This window comes from Ictidomys tridecemlineatus, chromosome X (assembly GCF_052094955.1).
Source record: "Ictidomys tridecemlineatus isolate mIctTri1 chromosome X, mIctTri1.hap1, whole genome shotgun sequence".
Taxonomy (NCBI): domain Eukaryota; kingdom Metazoa; phylum Chordata; class Mammalia; order Rodentia; family Sciuridae; genus Ictidomys; species Ictidomys tridecemlineatus.
In genome coordinates this window covers 47,282,549-47,305,820 of record NC_135493.1, presented here as the reverse complement: position 1 = coordinate 47,305,820, position 23,272 = coordinate 47,282,549, and the positions used below count along the sequence as shown (strand labels likewise).

At 34.0% G+C, this 23,272-nt stretch overlaps 1 non-coding gene across 1 annotated transcript; it reads right to left on the bottom strand.

The window, feature by feature from the left end:
* Window positions 1–1,036: 1,036 nt before the first annotated feature.
* Window positions 1,037–1,143, bottom strand: LOC120891276 (U6 spliceosomal RNA). Its single transcript, XR_005735654.1, has one exon. It is a non-coding gene; the product is annotated as a U6 spliceosomal RNA (small nuclear RNA).
* Between the last annotated feature and the right edge of the window lie 22,129 nt (window positions 1,144–23,272).

The following is a 23,272-nucleotide window of genomic DNA, read 5'->3' as shown; positions in this document are numbered from 1 at the left end:
AATGCTGAAACTATTTATCATTAAAAAATTTGTCCTTTCTCTCATAACAATTTTTACCTTGAAATCTATTGTGTCTTATAGTAGAATAACTCCCCTGCATTCTACTGGTTACACTTTCCAGGGAATATCCTTTCTTTTCTCTGCTTTGTGTGTTTCTTTCAGTCTAACGTGAATCACATGTTTCTTTAAATCTAAGGTGAATCAAATAGTATACAATTGAACTTAATTTTTTTATTAATTTTAGCAATCTATGAATTTTGAATGGGATTGTAATTAATTTCTTTTATCTATCTATCTATCTATCTATCTATCTATTTATTTTTTTTTTCTTTATTGGAACTGAGGATCAAACCCAAGTCTTTGCAAATGTGAAGTAAACGCTTTGCCACTGAGCTACAACAGGGTGCAAATTCATTTTAAAGGACATGAATTATTATTGTCATCCTGTTCATAATTTCTTTATGTCTGGTATCATTTCTTTTATCTTTCATTCCCTCTTTTACTACTTGCCTTATATTTGGTTTATTGTTAAAGTCACAATTTTTATTTCTCTTCTCATTTCTTTTCCTTTAGGCATTTTCTTTGTTATTACTATGAGCCTACATAACATATTCCAATGTCATCAAATTATTAATTATATCAAATTATTAACAGTTTAACTGAATTGCCTACAACTTTTTTTTTTACTACTGACCCCCCCAACATGTTATTTATATTAAAAATTACATAATATATATACATATAATAAACTTTAGTAGATTAATTGATATTTCATGCTTTTAATTCTTTTTAAAATTTTTTAGTTTTATACAGACAATATCTTTATTTTATTTATTTATTTTTATGTGGTGCTGAGGATCAAACCCAGTTCCTTATACACGTGAGGCAAGCCTCTGCCAGCGAGCCACAATCCCAGCCCCTCATGCTTTTAATTCTGAATCCCATAAAATGATTAAAAGTAAAATTATAAACCAAAATTAAAATTGTATAGAATCTTACACCCATAACATATTTTAATACCAGCTTTAATTAATAAAAATGTATGAAGCACTTCATGAATTTGTATATCATCCTTGTGCAGGGACCATGCTAATCTTCTGTGTTTCATTCCAATTTTAGAACATGTGCTACTGAAGCAAGCACCCATACACATATTAACTTTACTAAAAAACTGTTTTTTTATGGCTTTTAGTTATACAGAATTACTTCAGTTTAAATTTAAGGATAAAACAACTATCTTAAATATGGCCAATAAGCTAAATGAAAACACAAATTACTACACAAAAATCAAGAAAATAATATGTGAAAAAAGTGGAAATATCAAAAAGATACACATTATTTTTGGAAACATGCAAAAGAAATTCTGGACCTGAAAAGCATAATGACTGAATTGAAAATTTTACTGTATGAAGTGGTTGGAAAAATAAAAGCAATATATCACTGTTGGATAAGCATTTATTTGGGTCCTGCAGCTTCTCAACATGTTTCCAGGGTTTTACAAGATATTATGTTATAAATATTTTATATTTATATAAAGTTATATATAAATATATATTTATTATTTATATAAATATTTAAAATATATGAATTTCTTGGTATTTCCATGAAGGAATCTCCACCTCAAATTTCACAACCTTTTATCTTTTTTCTTTTTTAAAGAAATGAAACATTTAATTTCTTGTATTTATTTATTATTTTGTTGTGCTGGGGAAGAACCCAGTGCCTTGTGCATGCAATGCAAGCACTCTACCAACAGACTTATATCCCCAGCCCATCACCTTCTATGTTACTGAAAACTCTGTAGCTTTCTTTTAGTTTCTTAATTTTAGTTCTTTAGCAGCTTTCTTTGGATTAATGGAAGTATGATTTATCTTTCTTAATTCCATTAAATTTAATATATTTGTCACTTTGTATTTGAATATATATATTTTATATATATACTCTTTTCCATTAATTAGTCTTGTTCATTATATCTTTATTCACCCCCTTTTTTTCTGCCTTCAGTGGTTTTTATTGAGCATTTTATATTATTTCATCTTTCTCCTCTAATTTTGGACGAATTATGCATTTTTGGTTATTTTTAGTTCTTCCCTTGATTGTCATATGTACATTTACAAGTAATCTAAGACAAGGCTGTTCTGAGATCACATTATACTGCATTACAAATAGTATAGACTCCTTCTTCAGTGATTAAATTTCTTCCATCTTCTTATAATATTGATTATATCCTCTTAACTTATCTGTATGGTGAAATCACCAAATGTATTTTAAACTCTCTTTGATCAATTAATAATAAAAAACATATTTTATTTACTTTCATTTAGTGCTTTACTTGTCTTCCTTTCTTTATCTATCTCAAAATATCTGAAATATGTAATTTTCCACTTCTCCAAAAAATAATTTTTGCTCTTTGGTGCAATTTAGATACACTGATGACAAATTCACTTAGCTTTGGCTTGTATTATAAATCTTTTTTTTTGTTGTTGTTGTTACTGAGGATTGAATCCATGGGAAGTTATCCGCTGGGACACATTCCCAGTTCTCTCTCTCTCTCTCTCTCTCTCTCTCTCTCTCTCTCTCTCTATATATATATATATATATATATATATATATATATATTTTTTTTTTTTTTTTGAGATAGTATCTCACTGAGTTGCTGATCCTCCTGCCTCATCCTCCAGAGCTGCTAGGATTACAAGCATGCCCACTCCCAGTATCTTCTTCACTTTTAAAGAATGATTTTTGCTAGACAATAACCTCTAGATTCTCTTTATTTCTTTCAACATTTAAAATATTGCACTCTAGGGCTGGGGTCGTGACTCAGTGGTGGAGTGCTTGCCTAGTACATGTGAGGCCCTGGGTTCGATCCTCAGCACTACATAAATATAAATAAATAAAATAAAGGTATTGTGTGTAACTACAACTAAAAAAAAATGTATATTTAAAATATTTCACTCTGTTCTGTTGTTTGCATGGTTTGTGAAAAGAATTATAGTAAATTCTCATTATTGTTCTCCCATATATAAGTTGATTTTTCCTCTTCTGTCTTTAATCACAATTTTCTTTTTGTTTTCTATTTTCTGAATTTTTATTACAAAATGAAGGTTTCATCTCACTCCAGTCAGAATGGCAGCTATTAATAACACAAACAACAATAAATGTTGGGGAGATTGTGGGAGAAAAGGCACACTCATACATTGCTGGTGGGACTGCAAATTGGTGCAGCCAATATGGAAAGCAATATGGAGATTCTATAGACATCTGGGAATAGAATCACCATTTGATTCAGATATCCCACTCCTCGGTCTATATCCAAAGCACTTAAAAACAGCATACTACAGGGATTCAGCACATCAATGTTTATAGCAGCACAATTCATAGTAGCTAAACTGTATAACCAACCTAGATGTCCTTCAATAGATGAACGGATAAAGAAGCTGGTATATATACATAATGGAATATTACTCAACGTTAAAAGAGAATGAAATCATGCATTTGCAGGTCAATGGATGGAGTTGGAGAATATAATGCTAAGTGAAGTAAGCCAATCCCCCAAAACCAATTGCCAAATGTTTTCTCTGGTATAAGGAGGCTGATTCATAGTGGGGTAGGGAAGGGGAGCATGGGAGGATTAGACAAACTCTAGATAGGGAAAAGGGATGGGAGGGGAAGGGAGAAGGCATGGAGGTAAAAAAGATGTTGGGATGAGATGGATATCATTACTCTAAGTACATGTTATGAAAACATTGATGGTGTGAATATATACAACCAGCGATATGAAAAATTGTGATCTATATGTGTCATATTAATTGCAATGCATTCTGCTGTCATATGTAAAAAAAAATAGAATAAAAATTTAAAAAATCAAAAAATGATCCTTATGACATATCTGGTGGAAATAGGAAGATATTATTAGAAATTAGAGAAATAGTGATCTTACTAAAAAGTGGAAAAAATGGCTAAATTATATTATATTGCTTATAAATGGTGAACACGTATATTCAGCTGAGACAGTTTTTAAGCAAAATGTTGAAGGCTTAGGCTATTTTTCCTTGACACTTATAGTAAAATGTGAGAGGAGAGAGATATATTACAAGAATTATTAAATAAAACAGAACTGTAACTTGAAGATTTCGAAATTTTTCAGCTCATCTGTTTTGTATAAAAAATGAGAAAGTGAATTTTATTAAAAACTCCAAAGGTATGGCCAGAAAACTATTTGATAAAAATATTACATATTTGATCCATGGATCTAAGTAGCCTCCACAGTCAAATCCAGGAATGGTGATCAGGTATAACTACAGAGATTATGCCAGCTTGGACTAAAATGGAAACTTACAGGGAAAATGAAGAAAGGTTGTTGAACTTCTGAGGTACATTATGAAAATTAGAATTTTCCTCCTGCAAACATAAAACATATCTTTCAAAAAAGATAAAGAATGACCCTAGAAGTAGTTTGTAAATGTTACTGACATCAAGAACCTGGAGTTCACAGTCATATAAGCCTTGCTCATTTCAAGGACTGAGGCACCTCTTGATTTTCAGGTCAGTTTGTAACTGCCTGATAATTCATTTGTAGGGCTGCTGCTCATGGTCATGGGTAATAATTGTGTCTGAGGAATGGCTAATGTCTATGGCTAAGGAATAGTGCTGCTGCCCAAAGGTGAAGGGTATTTTCTGTCATCAATATCCAATGAAGTAAGAAGGTGGTACTGCTATATGGTGGTACCAAAGATCAGAATATAAAAGATTTTTTTCAAATTAAAATTTAAAATAGGATTTTTCCTATTAGGTTTTGGACATACTTCGGAAATATGACTCTTTACTTCTGTCTAGTTTTTACCTCTTGAAATGTGAATAGTTATTCTGTTCCTGCCCATTCAATGTATTTGAAAGTAATCATTTTCTCAGATTCACAACTGGAAAGAAGTTTTACTGCAGGATCAGTCTCACCAATACCTTATTTAGATGAAATTTGGATTAAGAATTTTGAGTGTACCATTTTGACTGTTTAAGATGTTTTAGCTGATGAGATGGCAATGAATGTATTTTGCATGTAAAAAGGACATTATTCAACTGAAAGTGTATTAAAGACTTAGAATTAGACCAGAGACTCTGTGCCTAATAGAAGGGAAAGTAGGCCCAAATCTTTATCTTGTTGGGTTAGGCCCCAACTTCCTTAAACAAGACTCCTAAAGTGCAATAAATAAAATTAAGAATCAATAAAGGGGATGGTTTCAAACTGAAAAGCTTCTTCTCAGTAAATAAACAGTGAGGTGAATAGAGATCCTACAGAATGGGAGTAACTTTTTACCACAGGCACATAAGATAGAGCACTAATCTCCAGGATACATAAAGAACTCAAAAAAACTTAACACTAAAGGAACAAATAACCCAGTCAATAAATGGGCTAAGGAACCTAACAGATACTTCTCAGAAGAAGATATATAATCAATAACAAATATATTAATGAATGTTCAACATCTCTTAACAATTAGAGAAATACAAATCAAAACTAAGACTTCTTCTCACTCCAGTCAGAATGGCAGCTATTAAGAATGCAAGCAAAGCCGGCATCAAAAAGAAATCTGGTAAATGGAGATTATTGCAAGATTTAAGAACCATTAATAATGAAATGGTCATTATGGGACCTGCTCAATCGGGGATTCCTCAATTGTCTGCTTTGCCAAAAACTTGGTATGTTTTAGTTATAGATATTAAAGATTGTTTTTTTTCAATTCCAATTCATCCTGAAGATAGTCCACATTTTGCATTTACTATCCCTGCACTAAATCATGAAGGTCCTGATCAGAGATATGAATGGAAAGTACTCCCTCAAGGGATGGCTAACAGCCCAACTATGTGTCAAATTTATGTTAACAAAGTAATCCAGCCACTTAGAAATCAAAATCCTGAACTACAAATATTTCATTATATGGATGATGTATTATTAGCACACAAAGCTAAAAACACTTGCTAGAATGTTATGCCACACTTACAAACTTATTAAAAAATTATAACCTAGAGATAGCAATACATAAAGTACAATTAAATTTTCCAATTAATTATTTAGGAGTTCTATTATCCTCAACCATGGTCCGTCCACCAAAAATTCAAATACGAGTAGATCAACTCAAATCACTTAATGACTTTCAAAAGTTATTAGGAGACATAAATTGGATAAGGCCTTATCTAGGTATTCCAACAGGAGAATTGGGACCTTTATTTGATATCCTAAAAGGTCCATCAGGTCCAAATTCACCCCGAATTCTGCATCTTCTGAGAAATATTTATTCAAGTTTTTGTTTAATTTTTTGTTTCCTTGCTATTGAGTTATTTGTTAATTTATTTATATTTTTGGATATGAATCACTTATAAGATGCATGGTTTGCAAATATTTTCTCCATTACATAGCAGTCTCTTGATTATATTGGCTATTTCTTTCTATACAAAAAAGTATTTATTAGTTGGATATAATACCAATATTTTTTTTTGTTGCCTGTACTTTTACTATTACACCGAAATATTTTTGCAATGAAGAATGACATGGAACTTTTTCTTCAAAGTTGTTTTCTAGTGGACTTAAAATTTTGGTTCTTAAATTTGAGTCCTTAATTTATTTGGAGTTTATTTTTGTGTATAGTGTAAGGAACTCATTTCATTGATATCAAAAGTGGATAATCATTTTACCTTGTTTCACTTTTTGAAGAGATTATCCTTTCCTCAATTGTGGATTTTTAGCTATTGTGTCAAAAAGTAATTAAGTGTATATTCAAGGCTTTATTTCTGAGTTTGGTATTCTTTTCCACGTTTTCTCTGTGTTGGTTTTTATGTCAATTTAATCACAATTTAATTACTGTATTTTCTAGTAAAATTTGAAGTAAATAGTGTGATGCTTCCAGATTTGTTGTGTTTGATCAAGATTTCTTAGGCTAACTTTTGTAGCTTCATGAGAATTTTAGAACTTTTTTTCTGATTTATTTCAAAAATATCATTAAAATTTTGGTAGGGAATGCATTAAGATCTACAGATCCTTTGGGGTTGTAATGGCCACTTTATCAATGTAAATTATTCCATTCAATTAACATAGGACATCTTTCAACTTATTTATGTCTTCTACTAATTTAATCAAATTTTGTGAGTTTTAGTATGTCTTCGATCCACTTGATTTAAATTTGTTGCTAAGTGTTTCATTTATTTATGTTGGTAGATATCGCAAGCAAAAATTCTACAAATGCAAGATTCAATAAATAAAATAAATAATTCTGTTGAATGTGTCATGAGTAGATTAGACCATATAAAAGACAAATTTTCAGACCTTGAATTTAGGGGTCGTGGAGATTGCACACAGCTATACTGTACCACAGAGCTATATCCTCAGCCCACTTTCACTTTTCATTTTTAGAAAGGGTCTCATTAAGTTTCCCAGACTGGCCTCAAACTTGTGATTCTCCTTCCTCAGTCTCCTAAGTCACTGGGATTATAGGTGTGTACCTTCATGTCCATCAGGATATATGATCTTGAACATTTAGTCAGCATGTAGGATTGTTTTGTTTTTTTTTTAATTTCTTTTTTTTTCAAATAGTGTGTCTGAGACCAGATTCAACACTGGTCTACTAATCCCATTTTAAGTGTTTCAAATTCATGTCACTCTATTTTTATTTTATTCCTTGATATTATACAGACTGGTCCATGAGACCAATGTATGGTCCTCTGTGATAAACCTGGAACTTGGGTCTCCTGGGGCAGATCAGAACCCTGACTCTGTTGGAGTGCGCTACTAGAGATGAACCTGGTACTGGGAAGGCCTGAATTCTGTTTCCTCAAGTTTGTTATGATGACTGAGGCTAGAGTTATCAACCTGTTGCCATCATAGACCTGAAGCCTACAGCTATTGGACTATCCTAGCTCTGAGTTAATCTGTAATCTGGAGTGGGCATGGATGCTAACAACACAAAAGCTATCCTGGAAATTGGCAGGTCTGGAGCTTCTATCCACATGGGAGAACCATCCTGATCACTAAGGCCATGTGGGTCAGCCTGGAACAATGGAAAATTCAGGGCTCACTACCACTAGATCTAAGACGGACCCAGGGCAGGATTGGAGCTCAATTCTCTGGGAAAACCTGTTTTTAAGGCATATTGAACCCCAGTATACTGGAGACATTCAGTTGCAAATGCTGAGTTTGCCACTCAGACTTAGAGTTTGAAACTGTAAACCCTGTCTGGATACAAGGGTGAGTATGGAGGTACAGTCTGTGGACACCGGCTTGTATTCTGAGACCAAACAAACTTGTCCCATAATGGGTATCCTAGGGTAGACCCAGCATTTCAATCCAAAGCATGACCCAGAAGTGATTTTTTCCACTTCTATCAAGCAGAGAATATCTCTTCCATGCTGTACTCTCTGGGATGAAGTTAGGGGTGATACACACATGCTGTTAATTTGTCCTTTCTACCCTTTTAAATATATATTTTTCTTCTGTGCTATACTCAAGTACCATAATTTCTCACCTGGTTTGCTTAGGTATTATTAAGGTATTTTTGTACATGCATTAATGTTCAAATTAATACTTCTGTGGTTAGAGGAGCCATGGAAAGTCATATTCTACTTTCCTAGACTATTTTTTTAATATATGATATAATAATACGTGTGAGATTTCTCAGTTTTCTTAACAGTCCTCATTTTTCTCTCCCTGTTTTTGGATTTCCTTGGAAATTTGTTAAATAAAGTTTTTACTTTGCAGTTATTTCAAGTATAATTGACTATTATTATATCTGATCCTTCCTAATATGGTGTCTTGGTATGGAGGAGGGCTTTTTGAGTTGATATTATTCCCTGCTGTATCATTAAGAGTTTCTTTTACTTTTATTTTTTTTTTTCACTACAGATAGAGTGAACCAGAATTGTCTAATTTCCCTTCATGTATGTCAGATAAGGCTGTAGTAAAGTTGTTTCTATTGAGGGAAGGCCTTTTTAATGGAACTTAATGTACTGGTTGTAATTCAAAATGTTCTGTTTCTTTCATTTCACTAGGTCATGAAGATATTTTTTTCTTACATCTTCACATGAAAAGCTGATGCGTATTCTGGTGGTCAAACTAAAAACAAAAGGGAGAGGAGTTTAAAAGTGGACCTCCAGGAATTCAAAAGTTTTTAAAAATTTTTAAATTTAAATTTAAATTTTAAATTGAATCCATAACCAACATCTTCTAATTCCTTAATTATCATTCAATTAGCTGTTAGTTTCATATCTCAGCAGCTTGTGTTCCCACTAAACTGTCTTTTTCTTTTTTTATATTTTTTGGCATCTACAGTTATTAATAAAATGCTATCAATTATTTGACTTATTTAAAGCAAATTTTTGGTTTCCCTTTGTTTTCTTTTTAATTTCCTACTGAGAGTTTCCAAACTCTTTATATACAAGAGCAAAAACCAGAGTGTTCTCTGTCCTTACTTTTTTTTTTTTTGTACCAGGGATTGAACTCAGGGACACTTAAACATTGAGTCACATCCCCAGCCATATTTTGTGTTCTATTTAGAGATAGGGTCTCATTGAGTTGCTTAGTGCATTGCCATTGCTGAGGCTGTTTTAAAACTTGAGATCCTCCTGCCTCAGCCTCCTGAGCTGCTGGGATTACAAACATGTGCCATGGTGCCCAGTTGTCCTTAGTTTTTGTGATACATAAAACTGTAGGATGGCATGTGTTATGATTTGGTTCTGGAATGTTACCGAAAGTCTCAAATATTCAGAGGTGGTATTTTGTGAAAACAGTTGGACCATGGGTCTTCAGACCTCATATTAATACACTGATGGATGAAAGGACTACAAGAGGTAGGACCTGGTTGAACTATAAGAGGTGGGACCTAGTTGGAGTTGGTAGTTCACTGGGGATGTGCTCTGGAAGGGTTTATTTCTCTCCAGTACTGTTATGTTTCTCTGTGCTTCCTGATTGCTATGAGCTGAACAGTTTCCCTCTGACACACCTTTCTTCTATAGAACAGTATGTTTATTGTGAACATTAATGTGTTATTCAACTCTCTTCTTAATGTATACTTTGTGAATTATAGTCCATTTTAATTTTTATGATTATTTCTTATAAGCAATATTTTCTAGTATCTGTCCTATCTGAATCTGTTTCTAATTCTTGGTTTGTCCACTCAAATGCTTATATTCTTGTTTTTTGTAATGTCCTATGTTTGTTGAAAGCTGGATGTATCGTATTGAGTAATTAAGTCTCTGGTGGAAAGATTGATGTTAGTCTTTCTGTAAGAATATCTATTTTAAATGTTTGTTGTAAATATCGGTAGAAAGTACTTCATATTCCACTAGTTTCCCTGTTTCTGTTTCCCTTCTTGACTTATGATCACTTCCCTGTCTTCAGGGAAAATTTCTATTTTGCAGCTGCTTCCTTTTTTTATGTGTGCTTCTTTTATAATAGAGCCCTATTGGTGTGTTGATAAAGCATTTTGGAATAGGATTGTTTTACAATCTTCCAATCAAATATAAGTGTGGAATGGGCATGAGTCACTGGCCTGTTACCTTCAGGTTTTCAATTTTGAAGCTCCTACTTTTCTCCTTATGTGGAACAGGGAAACTATATGGAGAGGGAATGAGAAAAATATCCTTTCCTCTGGATTGTAGGCAAAGCTATAATGAGATATTTGCCCCATGGAGGATAAACATTTATTATGAGTAGATACTGAAGAATGACTTACAAGGAATGACTGCTTCCTTCCCTGTGAAAGAGCCATGAAGAGATAGTTTTCAGATCTTCCCTAAGAAAATGTGATGGGGTTCTCAGAGGTGAATTCTGAAAAATGTGTGAAGGCATCTCTATTGCAGAGGCCCTTGGGAGTTTCTCATTCTCACTCTAGACCACATTGATCCTTTAGTAATTTTCTCAAATTGCTATTTAAATTTTTCTTTCAGTTTATGTCTTTTCAAGTTCCAACTACAGGTAAAAATATATGTAACTCAGAACTAATTGGCTCTCCAGATTACATTATAGAACTATGTAGGTCAGTTAGTCCTACATAGTTCTATAATGAATTCAAGGTGTCACTTATTTTTAGTTTTTTTAAATTTTTTTAAATTTTTTTCTTTTTCTAAGGAAATAAGTGCTTATTCTTGTTATAAGGAAATAAGTGCTTATTCTTGTTATAAGGAAATAAGTGCTTATTCCAATCAGTTTGTATGTTAAAGCTGAAAATCATTGTATCACATGCATTTTCAAAGAATACTTTTGCTCTCTATAGATTCTAAAACTAATTGGTTGCTTTTCAATTATTATTCCTCACTACCTTAAAGATGTTGCTTCACTGCGTTCTCACTTGCATTGCTTCTGCTGAGAAATCTTCTGCTTTCACTACCTTTATCTTCTGCCTCTAATGTGTTATTTTCTTTTGCTGCTTTTAAAAGTCTTTGTTCCTGTCTTTTAGAAATTAAATTATTATGTAACTTCATGTAGGTTTCCCATGTTTGTTCTTTGTAGTTCATTGCATTTCTTTACAGTTTTATATTTGTCACCAAACTTGAGTTGTTGTCAGCAATTATTTTCTCAAATATGCGTTTTGTCTATCTCTTTGCCTCTTCAGAATTCTACACATGTATTTACTACATATGAAGTTGTCTCATACCTCACTTCTGCTGTTTTCATTGGAGTTGATTATTTTTGTTCTGGGTTTCATTTTATTTCTGTCTTAAAGTATACTAATCTTACTCTCTGCAATGGCTCAAATGCCATTAATCCCATTAATATCATTCTTTTATTTTTTTAGTTCACATCTGGGTTCATTTTTCTAAACTCAATTCACATCTTGTAAATATTTTCTCATGATATAAGCAATATTTTACATCATATGAAAAATAGTTATAATAACTCTTTCAATGGTATTGTCTGATACTTCTACAATGTTTTCAGGTTTTGATTAATTTTAATCTATCCACATTTTAAGTCATATTTTTATTTTTTTATTTAGATTTGCAAGCCTGGTAATTTTTTATTGATTTGATAACAGATAGTGTGAGTTTTGCTTTCTCAGGTATGATGTATTTTATATGCTTTTAAATATCCTTAAGCATTATTTTGCAACACAATGAAGTTACTTGAAAACAGTTTGATTCTTTAATATCTCATTTTGAAGATATTTTTTCTTTCTTAATCAGAGAAGTATGTGGTCTACTAATAAGTGTTAGAAACAGACAGATGTGAATGCCCACTGTGCTGACCCCCACATGCTTTTTTCCAAGAAGCAATTTACCTGCAGCCCAACTTGGCCTAAGTGGACAGAATGTGTCACTTTCCTCAGCAAATCGTTAACTGAAGGACAAATGCAGGCCCAAAATAATGTTTATAAGAGGAACCCAAGTAACCCTGAAAGGGGAGACTTTTATGACTAGATCTTGAAACTCAGGGAGATAAGAATAATTTCTGCTAATCTTAAAATCTGTATGAATGTAGGGCTAACAATCCAATTAGAATTTGTGAGCATGGGCCAAGGTTACCTACATTTGCTATGATAGTGAATACCTAAAATTTGATGTCATCCTACTCTCAATCAAATGTCAAGAGGTGGACTTGGTAGTGACTCTCTCGAAACTTCTTTGGGATACCCAATAAAACTGGAGTGCAGGAGGTGCACATTCTCCCTCTCCTCCCTGAAAGTACACACTCTTTCCCTTGAGAATATCCCTTTTCCTATCCATTCAATAAACTCACACCTATTACTCTGGGCAACATGTCTGAAATCTGTCTAACATGATCACAAGAATTGGAGTTCAAAGGGTAAGTCTTCAGGCTGTTTCCATTTCTTGGAAGGGTCCAACTCTGTAACACAAGCATTATAGAGTAGAGCAACAGGATCATTTTCATTAATGAATATCACACAAATTATATGATTTCCCAGACTGACTGATGGAAATTCACAATTTCTGTGTTATGTGAACACTGGGAACTTGAGTCTTTAATTCCTTCAGAAATTTTTTTTCCCTGCCCTTGGATAGTTTTTATTACATCAGTCTACTGATTAATTATCTTATGAATATTCACAGGTGATCCTTGGAATATTTGTGGAACTCTGGTTTGTCCTCTATTTTACATATTATTATTTCTCATATTTTAAGCCCCTCTTCTTTTTTTTTTTTGAGAGAGAGAGAGAGAAGAGAGAGAGAGAGAGAGAGAGAGAGAGAGAGAGAGAGAGAGAGAGAGAATTTTTTAATGTTTATTTTTTAGTTATTGGCGGACACAGTATCTTTGTTTGTATGTGGTGCTGAGGATCAAACCTGGGCCACACGCATGCCAGGCGAGCGGGCTACCGCTTGAGCCACATCCCCAGCCCCCAGCCCCTCTTCTTTGATTCAGTGAAATTTACAGTCTCTGACTAACTTTCAGTTATCCATATTGTGTCCTGGAGTCTCTATGAGCAATTAGGTAGGGCAATTTTACAGAGTTTACTTTTTTTATTGTCTGTGTCTGAGGAATTATTGTACTTAATCAGGTAATAAAAAACCTGTGTACTAAAAGTCACTCTTTCACATATTGTTTATTGAATATGAAGGTAAGTCTGTTCCTTGTTACTCCATCTTTTTCAAAAGAAAAGCTTGTTGTATGTTTTTCTCTGCTATATATATGTACTGAAACAAAGGGAGAGAGAAGCAAGATGCAGAGGCAAAAATGGCTGCTCATCTAAGCTGCCATCTTTATTTGTACCAATAGGTTACATTAGGTCACTGGTACCATTAGTACTTTATTGTTTGTTATATCACTAAGCAGGATACATTAGGTTATAGTGTAAGAAGTTCTTATTTATGATTAGATATGTGAGCTAGCCAAGAATGTATTAGTTTTCTTAATAGTTCCTGGGAAAATTTTCAGAATGTTCCCCCTGTGGAAAACAAGATGCCTATTATTCTCCTGGAGTTTGCTCACCTGAGAAACTCACTGTCACTATCTTTTACTTTTCCACAGTCAGAACTCTTACATACATATTTCTTAATTTTAATTATTGCATTTTTAGTATTTTCCTCCTTTGGATGAATTAAATCAAATATGTATATTTGATATATACATATATATCTGTGTAGTATATATATAGTATATCCATATATAGTATATATATGTACATATACATATATATGCATATTTATGTATATATTTATACACAAAATGAGGTTTTACTTACTCATAATGAAGAATGAAATTATGGCATTTACTGGTAAATGAATGAACTACAGAACATGATTCTAAGTGAAATAAGGCAGATTCAGAATGTCAAGGGTCCAATGTTTTCTCTCATAATGTGGAAGCTTGAGAGAAAAAAGTAATAAAAAGAGTATCTCATAAAAATAGAAGAAAGTTCAATAGAGGAAAGGAAGAGGATCAAGAGGGAGGGTGAAATGGAAGTCATGTTGATGTTGTGGGATATGAAGTCTGCCAAATTATGTTATGTTCATGTACTAAATTACCACAGTGAAGCTTGCTTTGACATATGATTATAATACACTACTACTACTAATAATAATAATAATAGATCAGTAGACAGATCCACAGGTCCTAGTCAAATCAAGTCTTCACATGAATTCAACCCTGACATCTTAACTACAAAAGAAACCATGTGGTGAAGTTTTCATGAGAAATTTTCATGAAGTCTCAAAAAACCTTGTGCAAGACTGCCAATTTACCTACTGTAGAATTTTTATGCCAACAAAATAATGTGACATAGTAGTCATTTGGGGGCAATTTTCTGTGAAGAAAGGATACATATACTCTGATAACATCAATATTTAGAGTTTGTATGGTTACTGACTCAGTGGGCTCTTGAGTTTTCCATCATAAAAATTAAAGGCACAAATGCAATGGGAACAAGACTTTTGTGACTTCATGCTCAAGGAAAAGGGAGAAATAGCATAGACCTGGAGAATTTTAGCCTGGCTCTCAGCACAAAGGAGTTTGTTTTTACTTATATGAAAAGAGTGGTATGGTATAACTGAACTGAAGTTCAGTTATAAATATAAATTGGCATACTCCAAAGGGTGTTTTTCCACTTAGCATGATGTTTTCCATTTCCATCCATGAAATAAGCCATTCAGAAAGTCAAAATTCAAATGTTTTCTCTCATATGCAGAAGCTAGACCAAAATAAAGTTAATTAAAAAAAGCAAAACAGGGGAAGGAGGGTACCATGAAAATAGAAGTGGAGTAAAGGAAAGGGATAGGGTGAGGAAAAAAGAGCATGAAAACAGGAACAATGGAATGAAATTGACCACATTATGCTGTGTCAATACATAAATATACTACATGAATTCCATCTTTATTTATATACGTATGTGTTGAGAGCCACAACCAAAGTGGCCCCAGCAAACTTCTAGCTGATTGCCTCTTCTGCGGTGATGCATCAGTAATTTAATATATTTGCTAGATTTAGTACATTTGGTAGTTTGAATGGACATCTGTGTCATAATTACAGGAAGGTGTTGTATGGTTGGAAGAAATAAGGCATTGGAGATATGATGTTGGAGATTGTATCTATCTATGGCTCTTCCATACAACCTTCACCTTGCTGGTTCTGCACTCTCATGAACTGAGTACTAACATTAAATGTACATATTAAATGATGTATTGATATTTCAACACATGCATACAATGTTTATTGATCAAATCAGGGTAATTAGCATTACAATCTCCTTATAATTTTCTTATGATTGAAGACTAAAATTCTTTCTTTTAGAGCCTCATAAATTATATTGATTTTCAAAATTTTTTCATGTAATAATTCTTTGTATTTACATGTGTAGTTGTTCAATGGTTTTGTTTCAGTCAGCTTTTTCTGTTCTGTGACTCAAAGTCCCAAGCAGCACAATATTAGAGGAGGAAAATTTATTTGAAGGCTCATGGTTTCAGAGGTCTTAGTCGGGGCTTGAGGTGAGGGTAAACATGGTAGGAGAGTGTGATGGAGGGAAACAGCTCACATAATCATGATTCTAAGTGAAATAAGGCAGATTCAGAATGTCAAGGGTCCAATGTTTTCTCTCATAATGTGGAAGCTTGAGAGAAAAAAGTAATAAAAAGAGTATCTCATAAAAATAGCTCACATAATCAGGAAACAGAGAAAGACTCCACTCACCAGATACCAATAAAGATAAACAACAATAACTGTTGGCAAGGATGTGGGGGAAAAGGTATACTTATACATTGCTGGTGGGACTGCAAATTGGTGCAGCCAATATGGAAAACATTATGAAGATTCCTTGGAAATCTGGTAATGGAACCACCATTTGACCCAGCTATTCCTTTCCTTGGACTATACCTAAAGGACTTAAAAATATAATACTAAAAGGACACAGCCACATCAATGTTTATAGCAGCACAATTCACAATAGCTAAACTGTGGAGCCAACCTAGATGCCCTTCGGTGGATGAATGGATAAAAAAATGTGGCATATATACACAATGGAATTTTACTCAGCAAAAAAAAAGAGCCTAAAATCACGGAATTTGCAGGTAAATGGATGGAACTGGAGAAGATAATGCTAAGTGAAGTTAGCCAATCCCAAAAAACAAATGCCGAATGTTTTCTCTGATATAAAGATGCTGACTCATAGTGGGGTAGGGAGGGGAAGCATGGGAGAAATAGATGAGTTCTAGTTAGGGAAGAGGGGTGGGAGGGAAAGGGAGGAGGCAGTGGATTAGCAAAGATGGAGGAATGTGATGGACATCATTATCCAAAGTACAAGTATGAAGACACAAATTGTGTGTCAACCTATTCATATACAAACAGAGATATGAAAAATTGTGGTATATATGTGTATTAAGAATTGTAATGCAAAAAAGTACATGTATATAGACATTAATTGGTATGAACATACTTTATATACAAAGATATGAAAAATTGTGCTCTATATGTGTAATAAGAATTGTAATTCATTCTACTCTCCTCACATATTTAAAAAAATCAATTAAATTAAATATATATATATATATATATATATATATATATATATATATATATACACATACATATATCCCAAAGCCATGCCTCAATCCCCATTTCCTCCAGCCACACCATACTACTTCATCCCATCAGAGATTAATTCACTGCTTAGTTCAAGGCTATAATCCAATCATTTCTCCTCCAAACTTTCTTGCATTGTCTCACATGTGACCTCTCAGAGAACACCACATTGAAACCATAATGGGTTTTTAATTATATCTCATAATTGTAGTTGTTATAGAACTATCTCTAGGCCAATTTTAGCAAGAGTTACATGACTGTGTTTGTCAAAATTTATAGAATTATATACATAAAGACATTGAATTTTATTCTATATAAATTAAGAGCTAATCCAGTAAACTTGTCTTAAATATTGAAATACAACATGCACTGAAAAAACACATTGTAGAATCATAAATGTAACATGATACTATATTTTTAAATATTGAAGTCAAATATTTTATATTTGCATATACAGAGAAAATAAACAAAAATAAATATATTCAAGCCACACTTTCAGCTTCAAATAGTGATTTTGCAAAGTTTAAATGAAATTGTAGGACCAGTAAACTCTTTCAAGTTTGCATTTTATTTTATGTTTTTCATTAAAGTGATATTTTATTGATCTCTATCCTGCATATTTTTAAATGATCATTACACTGAACTGGTTTGATCAACATTATGTGGTTCAAATGATGCTGTTCCTGTTTGTGGGCTAAGCTTTCAGAAATACTGACAATTATCACTTCTGCATTTTTAAATTTCTACTATCCTGTTTAAGATATTATGGAAACAAATATACTAACCCACTAACCCTGAACTTAAGTCTTAATTCAGAGAATTTAAATGAATAACTTATTGTTGTAATGTTCATGTTTCCATAATATTGGCTGGGTTGTTCTTGTACTTGTATTTAGATATCATATTAATTAAGACCTGGAAAAAAGTGAATGAGTGAGTCATATTGATCTGTGGAGATATATTAATATATTAGTAGTAGTAGTAAAAGGACTTTGGTTTTTATTCCAAGATTTGAGATACAATGGAGTGTTTTGAGAAAAGACATCATATGACCCAGTTTGGCAAGTCATCCTTACTTTTCAAAGCATTTAAAGAACTGAGTTTCCTTGTAACACCATTTTAAAGTACTGAAATGATCAAAGGTCAGTAACTGTCATAATATAACCTTATGCATCAAAGTTTAACTACATGAAAGTCTGAATAAACATGGTTCCAGCAATAATTTTATTACTATGAAATATAAAATATGTGTACATTCTGGTACACATATAGCATTCTCTGCCATAGAAGTCAATAAAAAATATATTTCTGATACTACAGTACTGCATATGATAAAGAAAGAAATGTGAGATTCATGATGAAAAATAAGTGAGATAAGATCAGAAAGGTCAGAAGATATTGCATTAATGTGATAAGAAATATCAGATAAACCACAGATGGATGGGATCTCAATAAGTTTTGATAAAGAATAAGTGATATAATTGTGATTGCTATTTGTCACAAATGAAACCTCCTTTAATGAATATACTTCATTAAAATTTCTATGCCTTGTACATGGTTTGCATGTGTCTCAAAAAGTTTTATGTGCTGAAATTGTACAAAGTTTGGTGCTGTTAACATGGTAAAACATTTAAGAAGCAAGACCTAATAAAGGTTAATAGGGCATTGAGTGATGCTTTACAAAGAGTTAATATAGTTTTAATAGGACACAATTTACTTTTTGCAAGAGCAAATTGTCATAAAAGTAAGATTAATATTTTCATTCTTCTTTCTTTCAGTCCTTCCATATGATTTTTCTCACTTTTGCTTCCACTACTGTGATGTTATCTCTCCAGAGGCCAACCACACGAGATCACCCAATTTTGGAATTTTGTCATCCAAATGTCTAAACTAAATAAAACTTTTTTTTCTTTATAAAGCACTCGGTCAGATATAAGGGGTATTATTTTATAAGGATAGAGGACAGACTAATACGGAAATGAAGAATGGCTGGGCATGGTAGCACACACGTAATCCCAGGAGGTGAAGGCAGGAGGATCACAAGTTTGAGGCCTGCCTCAGCAGTTTTTCAAGGTTCTAAGCAACTTAGTGAGAACCTGTCCAAAAATTTAAAAAAATAAAAATAAAAAGAACTGGGGATGTAGCTCATTGGTAACACATCTCTGGGTTCAATCCCCAATGCAAAAAAAAAAAAAAAAAACAGAAAATGAAAAAAATATACATATTGAATGAGTGTAGTTTATATTTGAAATTGTTTGACATTGGATGGGTGAGGTATAGACATGATTCTTAGGGTTTTGATTAAAGAAACCCTATGAGTCAGCAATGTGTCACTGTGACGTAAATATGTGACAAAAACAACTAAAGAAAGATTTATTTTGCTCCATGGTTTCAGGGGATTTAGTCCATATCCCTCACCTAATTCCAAGGCATAAATATCTTGGTAGAAAGATGCAGCAGAAAAAAGCTACTCAGTTCATGACAGTGCAGAACCAGCAAGGTGGAGGTTGCATGGAAGAGACATAGATAGATAAAATCTCCAATGTCATACCTCCAATGACTTATTTCTTCCAACCATACAACACCTTCCTATAATTATGACACAGATGTCCATTCAAACTACCAAATGTACTAAATCTAGCAAATTTATTAAATTACTGATGATATTAGATTCCCTAGAACCCTCAGGATCTAATTATTTTCTTAAAAACCCACCTCCAGACCTTGCCCAATGGGGACAAAGTTTTAAATATATGAGCTTTTTGGTAGATATTCCAGATCCAAACTGTAATAGAAACTTGGAGTAAGATGAGTGTTATATTAAAAAAAAAAACTTTTGAGTTTAGAATTCTCTTAGAAATCAAATCTATTTTAAATCTATGATAAAAGTGATAACAATAAATCATGATATTCATTTATACATATACTCTCACCTATTCCTATCATTTGAAAAGTATCTGTGGATCAGCTCAATCCCTTGGTTTTTATAAAATTACAGTAAAAATTATATGGGCTATTAAAATGATGCAAATATGCTTATTTAATTGCTCTTTTTGCATCTCACTTAAACCAAAATAAACCATCCAAAGAGTCTAAGGTAGGGGTAGGAAGGGGAGAATCAAAATATTTTCCCTGAAGCTGAGAAGGATATGTTTCTTTATTATCTCCTTGTAGGTTTTGTGGAGGTCTCAGATTATTTCACTCTCAGACTTGATTTTTTTCAGACTTCACTCTCCTTTCAGTCTCTGTTTGTATCATATTTATTATAATAAGGCAGTGCATAGAATGTATTCAATATTTATATACTTTTGCTTTCCCTCATATTAAGATTCTATACCAGCAGGATGATTTGGTTTTGTTAGGGAATGTGTAGGCTGTGTCTCGTCCAGTGAAGAGGTCCACAGAATAGGGTAGAAGAGAGTGTGGTTGTGGAGTCACTAATCAAGACCTCCAGCAACCAAGCAGGAAGCAGGTCTGATTTTATTGCACAGTTATCATGCATATATACTTAGGCAGTAGCTAAGCATATTACAGGCAGCCACCAATGCAATGTCTGCTAACTGCCCTTGCAGCAACCAATCAAGAAGTGGGCCATGGAGCAAGCACAGGGACTACAACACACAGCCTCATGTCAAGGGCTATGCCTAAGGGGTAAGGAGTTTGCCACTCACACACCTAGCATGGAGGAGTGATTTGCCACTCAGATGCCCTTAAGGCATGCCGTGTATGCAGTACACCATGCACTTATCCCCACATCTGCCCCCTCTGACTATGCTGCAAGGATTTCAGCCAGCATTGCTGTTTTTCATTCAGTGGCCTTTACATGGTTACATAAGCATCACACAACACAAGAAAAAATATTACTATTATAAACAGTAAGGCTATGGTAATTGCATTACAAGGATTAGTTAATTTGGCTATCAGGCTTTTCCAATGTTCAGTCAACCCCTGGAAAAAGGAAGAGTTTGTCAAGATAGACACCTTAGTTTCACTGATTTTAACAATTGCCTTGGTAAGGTTATGCATAGTCATAAAATAGTTTGCATCCCACGCACCCCTAATATACTGAGAAAAATTGGAGAAGTATAAGGTTACATTGTCAGATACAGCATATAGAGTGATGCCAATACTATGGAATTCAGAGCCACAAGTGAGCCTCAGCAACATAAACAGAATATCTAGCTGTTCCTGGTGGGGATCTAGTTCTTGCTGAATGACAAAAATAGAAGCTCGGGACAGTTTATTTAAGTCATTTTGAAAGGCAAAAGCTTCTGCCATGGCAGTAGACAGATTGTTTACAGTCTGAGCAGTCTGGATACTCTGAGTGAGTGAAGCAGCATCAGTGGCTGTGGTGGCAATAGTAGCTACCAGGGCAATAATTCCAGGGACAATGAGGCTAATGGCATACCTTGTCTGGTGTAGGATCTCCTTCAGAAGATTCTTCATCTCCATGTCCTTTGGACTCCTCCACTCTCTGGACAGGTTCACTGGAAGCCAGATTGCTGGGGGGTACTCTGAGGATAAATATATGATTACCTTTCAAAGAAAGGGCTAGACAATTTGTGAGCCAGCAGGATGTATTGACTATACAAGGGAATCTCTGTATGAATGATATGTATGCCATCAGAATCATTGATTATTAGCATGGTAAAGGGTGGCATAACAAAAGCTTGTGCACAGTGAGTATTGGTATAATTTGGCACAAAGGCAAATCCATGGTTAGGGTCTGGACTCAATATAGACCCATTCTTTCAGCCAGCTGCTGCCCAGCTGCTGAGGCAGCTAGTAATATTGGCCTGATATCCATCATGCCATATTGATTTCCTGCATACTGGTTGGTAACAGCTTGTCCTGTGTAGCAGTTACTGCAGTAGCCCATGTGTGGATACATCAGTTAAATTCCAGGGAGCTACACTTGCCCAGGCACATAAATGTTGTTCTTCCCCCAGAGAAATTCCTCTTATAAAGGAGATAAGGTATTGCAGTGACACATTGGTTCCATGGGATGTTATCTTTATCTGAGGGGGGATTTCCAAAAATCATTGTTGGGCATTTTGGCAGTAAGAGTTTCTTGCATTTGCCATGGGGGGGGGGGTGGTTTATGGCTATAGGTAGCATTAACTATAACTCTAAGGTCAGTGAGATATAACCAAACATAAGACTTATTATAACTATCTACAATAGTTTCTTGGTAAGAGAAAAACAGAGAGACTTCCCAGATTGTAGGTTTTATTATCTACTATGGAGAAACAAATGAGCAGAGTAGGCATAGAAATGCTGGTGTTCCGTGGTACAGTTACCTCCTGGATGGATAACTCAGGATCAATAAGGTTGGAATTATTGGAAAAGAGCTTAGGTAAAGCCCCTTCCCAATTAGCCACTGATAAAGGTGGTGGCCTAGTAACCAAAGCTCAATTTATCTCATGGGAGGCTTCACTGTTAGCATTGCACACACTAGGACCATAGTTATAGGCTTAGTTATGGGGTTGCCACCAGGCAAAGGGGCCAATCTGATGGCTTGTTCAACAAGCCTTTTAATATTATCCCAGGTTACTTTATGTGAGGTCCATTTGTGTTGTTGAGTCCTTTGTGAGGTTTCTCCTCCAGAGGTAGTTCCTTCATCTTCTTGGTTGATGGTTCTGGGCATCCAGAGCTTGACTTTCTGGCAGGCACCCAGATGGGATGAGGCTCCTGTTAATATATGCAAGCCCTTGGCACATAGTTAGAAGGGGCCTCACACCATCCACCATCCCATAATTTTGTTATGGAATCCTTTCATGAGACCATAGGTAGATGGGAGGGTCCCGTGAGGGTGGGCCAATTATTATGGGCTGCTATTTTCATAGACAATTTTGAAATTGAAAGAAAATTGAAGGCAAATAAGATTCTTTTCAAGGCATTACAAGGGGACTTGGTATAGTTTCCCTCCCTCGGTTTTGTAGCATGGTCTTTAACTCCTTTTGTGTTTTTTTCTTTGATGCTTTGAGTCTAGGGTTGTAGGGGATCCCAGTTAAGTGCTGTATATACCAATCATTGCAATCTGCTTGAAATATCTTGCTAGTATAGGCTGGCCCATTGTCAGTTTTAAAAGACATGGGTGTATCCATAATTCCAAAACATTTAGGTAAATTGTAGATGACCTTTTTTGTGGTTTCTCTGGTGGAGTCTGTGGTCATTACACAGCCTGAGTAGACATCAATAATTACATGAATATATATTACATTTTCAAAAGGAGCCAAATGAGTGGCATCAATTTGCCAT